The sequence below is a fragment of the Elaeis guineensis genome, chromosome 2 (genome assembly GCF_000442705.2).
Source record: "Elaeis guineensis isolate ETL-2024a chromosome 2, EG11, whole genome shotgun sequence".
In the NCBI taxonomy this organism is placed as follows: Eukaryota; Viridiplantae; Streptophyta; class Magnoliopsida; order Arecales; family Arecaceae; genus Elaeis; species Elaeis guineensis.
Window position 1 is genome coordinate 101,038,712 of NC_025994.2, and position 6,227 is coordinate 101,044,938.

General features: G+C 33.4%; 1 long non-coding RNA gene across 1 annotated transcript; it reads left to right on the forward strand.

Annotated features, from left to right (window-relative positions):
• The first annotated feature begins 493 nt into the window (after nt 1-493).
• LOC140855472 (uncharacterized) lies at nt 494-1,488 on the forward strand. Its single transcript, XR_012138398.1, has 2 exons — nt 494-577; nt 1,330-1,488. It is a non-coding gene; the product is annotated as an uncharacterized lncRNA (long non-coding RNA).
• The last annotated feature ends 4,739 nt before the right edge of the window (nt 1,489-6,227 follow it).

Here is a 6,227-nt window from a genome sequence, read left to right on the forward strand (position 1 = left end):
GGAGCAAGGTATTCCTCTTCTTTTTTTTTTATTCTCCGATCGCCGGTGTATTTGGAAGCCGGCGAGGTGCCGGTTCGGGCTCAAACAGGGATACCCTGTTTGTGTGATTTTTTTTCCTTCTCTGCCGCCGGCAACAAGGAGGGTGGCACTGCCGCCGATAGGGTAGTATCGCCGTCGTCGGGACGCTGCCGGGGAAGGTGGCCGGAGGTGCTCATCCGGTCGGGTTAAAGGGAGGCATTCGGTCAGGGGGCTCGGGTTCCCTGTTTCGAGCGTGAGGAAGAGGAGAAGAAATTCTTCTCTCTTCTCTAAATAAAAAAAATAATAATAATAAATAAAAATTAAATATATATATATATATATATAATATAATTATATATATATACATATATATATAAATAAAATAAAAAAAAGAAAACATAGGTAGGAGTTAGATAAACCTCAATATATATAGAAAATTTATTTGGTTAAATTAATTTATTTTTGCTTGATAGGAGTACAGTCCAACGACCAGGGGGACAACGAGTAGGGTTTGATTTTCTGACTATAAGGTTGTGAATTTGAATTCTCATTTATCGAGGTAAGAATCCTGTACATGATCATCGTTAAATATATGTTATTTATTTGTTAGTCTTATATGTTGAATTTGCAATATCGAAATTATAATCGATGAGTTTTTTTCTATGCTCGAGATATTGAGATATGGCTTATATGAATATTTCTTTTAAAATATAAGTATGTTATGAAAAGATTTTTATGTTTGATGGTATGAGTCTTGTGGATATGATTTATCAATTTCATCATTCTGTAATTTGAAATAATTCGATAAAATCAAGAATTAAAGGAAAAAGAGTTTGTTTTGGACTAACCTCGACATATGAATCAGCCGGCCAGGAGCTCATGCCTGGGACAGTCCGCCAGGAGCTTATGCCTGGGACAGCCTCTCACGGGCTTTCGTACATGGGACAGCCGGCCAGGAGCTCATCCTGAGACAGCCTTGAAAGGCTTTTATGAAAGAATAATTGGATTGAAAAGAGATTGAGGTATGGTCTGGGTTAGTCCAAAGCCAAAAAGGGATAAAACATTGATAGACCGAAAATATGAGAAGATACAACATTTAATATGAAATTCAACAATAAATGAAGATTTCACCTGATGATGTATGATGATACATATGCATATTTGTGACATTATTCCAGTTATTGTATACCTAGGAGATTTCTCAATTGCATTGGTTTTAGAAATATTAATTTTATTTACTGGCTTGATGTACATGTGCAGTGATTCTTACTGAGCTGGAGAAGTTCATATTTTCTTTTTATTTTTTTTCAGACTCACAGGATGCTTAGTTGGATGGTTTGGACGAGAGCAAATGAGAACTGAAGCCTTTAGTAATTTAGTTAGTTTAAATTCTCTGATGCCAATAAACATTTGAATAATTGTATTGAACAAGTTTACATTCGATTTGAAGCTGTGACATCGGTTGATTGATTTGGTATTTAATTGGTTATTTAAAATTTTGAAGTGTTAAATTTTAGGTCTTACATGATCCTCAGGGCATTGCTCTAGGGTTGTGTGGCCGTGTCTCGTGCCCAACTCAGGTGCTGGGTTTGGGGCGTGACAGGTATAAACTCTTCAGGCTTAAGTCGCTACATAGTGGAAAGAAAGACTCTCTGTTACAACTTGATGAGTTCACCATGCACATTCAGATGATGAATCTGATGCGTGTCATATGCCATGAACACCGCATGATGTGCAGGAAACCCAAGGTGCACCACGAACCATCTCAAGCTGTAGTTGACGTCAAATGTGGTCCTCGTTTATTCCACACCCTCCATTTCGCTTATGGACAAAACACCCCAATAGCGATTAGTTTTTTGAACTTTTGCTATATTCAAATAAGATAGAAAGTAATCGAGCGGGCCAGTTACTAGATCATGGTTCTCTTTCCTTCTGGTTGTTCCCTTCTCTTTATTTATATTTTTTTTATCATGAATAAAATCCTTTAAATCTGGGAAAAGAAAATTTCATGGGGAAAACCTTGCAACAATCTCTTGGCACATATCTTAAAGAAACATTTTTGTTATGCATGGCAGAAAAAAATGATGCATGCAAAGAGTCGGGGATATGTATGAAAGGAAATTGATGCACGTATAGAGCAATGCATATGCATGAAAGTAAATTGACACGTATGATGTCACGCCCCCGACCCGAGATTGTGAATCGAGGGTCATGGCAACCGCCGTATACTCATAGAAAACTCTTCCCATAAGCATGCAAGGCATCTTATCATACTATCCTAAAACAACAATGGAATAATTAGACAATAATTTAAATCCAAAATATAACAATCTAAATTTTTTTTCTTGTATCTCAATAAATTCAACATTGATTCATAGGCCTTACATTAAATTCAATAAGACTTTCAACCGAAACAAAAGTATAGAGATTCTGCTTCTGATCACTCTTCCATTCATATCTTGTATCATCTTAATTCCTTAATATCTGTAAAAAAATAACAGTAAAATAGGAGGTAATGAGCTAGATAGCCCAGTAAGCAATGATCACTTCTCCACAGATTTCATCAGGCATTTAAGTAAATAATCATTTATAGAAAATAAGCATATAGAGTTCATCAATTCGAAATCAATTTCAATTATGCAACATAATCATGCCAAATTCATTTCTTTTTCAAAAATTCAAGTTTCTTTCCAGATTTTAATTTCTTTCGTTCTTAAATTCTTTTCGTCAACCATGAGCTATGACCATATTTTTTCTGTGGCAGGATCATAACACCGCGTATCTTCTTGCGGTGAGCTGTGAATCATCTGGCAGCAAAGTCCTTCGGAACTACTGGTCTCTCTGGTGGTTTGTCACTGGTCTCTCTGTCGACGTAAACCCTCAGGACAAATCAATTGCCAACGTATATGCCCCCATTGGCGGGGTCCTTTATATAGTCAGATTGTCAATTCATAATGTTTCTTATATCATAATTCTTCATAAATCATATTTCATATTCGAATTTCGTTAATAAAACATATAATCATATAGTATCGAAATCAATCAATATAATGCATCATAAAATCAATATGTTCAATCATGCTTCATCATAACATTTCAAATAAGATATTTTCATAACAAAATACCATTCATCCAATTCATACATCGTTTCACAAATCATGTCAGAAAAATATATTATAATTTATCGATAAATCTAGAAAAAATGAAACATTACTTACCTCGAACGTATTCCAATAAATCTACATAATTCTATAAATTTTCTTCCAAAAATTCTGTTCGTAGATCATATCGCGATATCGTGTGATCAAACATCCACAATCCTATACAGAATCAATTTCAATAATTAGAAAGAATACGAATACCATATTTCAGCGGTTTAGATTAGGTCCGATCATCTAATTTTATCTAATCAAAATCTAATTAGGACCTAGACGATCCAAAGTTTGACTATCAGATCAAATCAGATTCGAAGTGATAGGATCGAGGTTTCTTCATCGATTTCATAAAATCAAGTGGAGAGAGAAAATCAAAGGAGAGAGAATTCATGAGGTACAATTCAAATTAATCAGGTGACACAATCCAACATTACGATTGGTCCAATATCTCGATTGGTGAAATCAACATGATCAAATCAAGTCATGGCTTGATCGAAATCATGGATGATCAAATCTAAAGATTCATGGTCTAATCAAAATGGGTGCCAGTACGCTATCTGACAATCATAGATTAGGATTCTTCATTAGATCAAAAATATTAAAAGAAATTTCTTCATTCACTAACCTTTTTAGAGAGAGAATCAATCAAGAGAGAAAATATTTTAGAGAGAGAAAATTCTAGAGAGAGAAAATTCATCTTGAATTCTTCAGACAATATGATTCAACAAATTCGATCGATCAGATCAAATCATGCTAAAATTATCATGTGGATAATTTAATAAAATTATAAAAATTAAAATCTAAAAATACCTAATTTGATCAAAGTAGGTGTCGGTGTACCGTCCGACGATCACAGATCAAAAATTCATCACGAGGATCATTTAAATTCATCATCATTCTTCTCAAAATTCTAGAAATCTTAGGAGAGAAAAATAATTTAGAGAGAGAAAATACTAGTTCAAGCTGAAGGAAGAGAGGGAAGAGAGAGAAACTCTTTTTCTCATATTTTATTATTTATATCATTATTTATTAATTAATTTATTTTATTTTTCTTTCTTTCTTTCTTTCTTCTTCTTTTTTTTTCTTTTTCTTCATGGAAGAGAGAGGAGAGAAAATCCTATTTATTATTATTATTATATTATTATTTTATTTTTCTTCTTCTTTCTTTTTCTTTCTTTTTCTTTTTTTTTTCTTTTTTCTTTTTCCTTTTTCTTTTCTTTTTTTTCTTTTTCTTTTCTTTTCCTTCTTTTTCTTTTCTTTTTCTTTTCTTTTCCTTCTTCTTCTTTTCTTTTTCTTTTCTTTTTCCCGTGGGTTCCTTTGGGCCGAAACAGGGGACCGTGAGGTTCCCTCGTTGGAGTTCCGACCGACGGTGCAGCTGGCGTGGGACGATCGTCGGCAGGAGGGGAGGCGACTCAACGACAAGAGGAGGGCCAAACCGATGGTCGGCGGTGACCACCGGAGCCGGAAAAATCAAAGAAAAACGAGCAAAAACAGAGGTTCTTTCGCAACAAAATCCGACGACTTCGGTCGCCGGCGAGCGTGCACATCCGTACGGGAAGGAAAGCGGAGAAGAGAGGAAGGGGAGGAGGCTTACCTCCGACGCCGGTGAAGCTTTTCTGGCAAGTAATTGGACGAGCACAGGTTGGTCTTCCGCAGTGGTTTTTCGATGATTGCCGCCGACTGAGCTTATCATCTTTGGTGGAAGGGAGAGAGGAGGGATCTCCTCCTTAAATAGAGTTGGAGGGAGCTCGTTTCCGACTCCGATTGGGAGCCGACGAGAGGAGGAAGAAGACTCCCTTCAGGAGTCTTCTCCTCTGTTTTCTTTTTTTTTTTTTGAGCTTTGGCTGATTCTGTGCTGGGATTGTTGCATGGATCGGGCCAGGCCATGACATTCTTCCCCTCTAAAAGAAATTTCATCCTCGAAATTTTTCTTGTTTGAGTCTTCGTATTTCCTTACTTGAATCTCATCCACAAATATTTTAATATTCTAATTCTTGATATAAATTTATCCTTAAATCATTTCATAAGGAAAAAGTAAATACATCAAATATTGATCTGAACAGAACCATCCATTTTCTTATTTATCAAGATCAACATCTCAAAGATTTTTAATATTTCAAAATTATGATCTCATTTTCTGTAAAAATTAATGTTCAATATCTCATAACTCAAATTAAAATCAAATCTATCTCTTGTGAATAGAAAAAGGTCAATGTCTCTATTCTTGCATAAGAACTTCATTCATCATCATTTATTTATTTATTTTAAAATATTAACCACTCTTAATTTCAACTCATCATAAGATAGGAAAACATACTTCTATGAATCATTTGATGATATCCTAATCAATCAAAATTCAAAAATATTTTTTCTTATTCGTACTTTCAAAGGTTGAAGATTTATCATTTCAATCTCATTCTCGAACTTTTGATATTTTAATTCTCGATACAACTTCATCATTAAGTCATTTCATAAAGATCAATATCACTGTTGTTGATTGAATCAATATCACTATTTCTAGTCATCAATTTTTTTTTTTTACTCAAACCCTCAAACTCTTAAATATTCTAATTCTTGAAGCAAATTTTATCATTAACTCATTCCATAATAAAAATCAATAACTCAAAAATTGATCTAAATCAAAACTATATTTTTCTTATAATCGAAATCAATGTCTCTATTCTAAGTAAGTATATCAATTTTCTTTATCTAAACATTAACAACTCTTAATTAATCGATTCATCATCAAATTAAATTATAAATAACTCCAATCCATCTTTTGTAGAACAATTATCAATATCAATAGATAATCTCAATCTTTTTCATTTAGTCAGAGAAATAATAATAATCAAAAGAGTTCAAACTTTAAATTTTATTATACTCTGGAGATAAATATTTGAGTATAATAATCTAAGATCGAAATTATTATTCAATAAACAATCTCAAATTCTTCCTAATAAATAAAAAATTATAAAATTTAATTCTAGGATAGAAAAAATTTATCTCTAAATATTCTAAATCTAAAATAAAAAATCAAGGATCTACTCATCCTAG